We start from the raw sequence: 231 nt of genomic DNA, 5'->3' as shown, positions 1-231 counted from the left end.
AATAAAATCTACCTAACATTGTATGCTTTAGAAGGACGGGGCGTAAGAATGGACATAAAGGAAAAGAGGATGGTAAATATGAATTTAAGCACATGTATTGATGTGTACTGACTAAGGTGGTACGTTAAGTGTGCATGCATTTTCATTGATAAATAAAACAAACAAACTGCGTCCTAATGACAAATGAAGTCAAATACATTAAATATGGAATGCAGGGCATTGCGGGCTAAG

Source organism: Vanacampus margaritifer, chromosome 5 (assembly GCF_051991255.1).
Source record: "Vanacampus margaritifer isolate UIUO_Vmar chromosome 5, RoL_Vmar_1.0, whole genome shotgun sequence".
Classification (NCBI taxonomy): Eukaryota; Metazoa; Chordata; class Actinopteri; order Syngnathiformes; family Syngnathidae; genus Vanacampus; species Vanacampus margaritifer.
Note: the sequence above shows the minus strand (reverse complement) of the source record.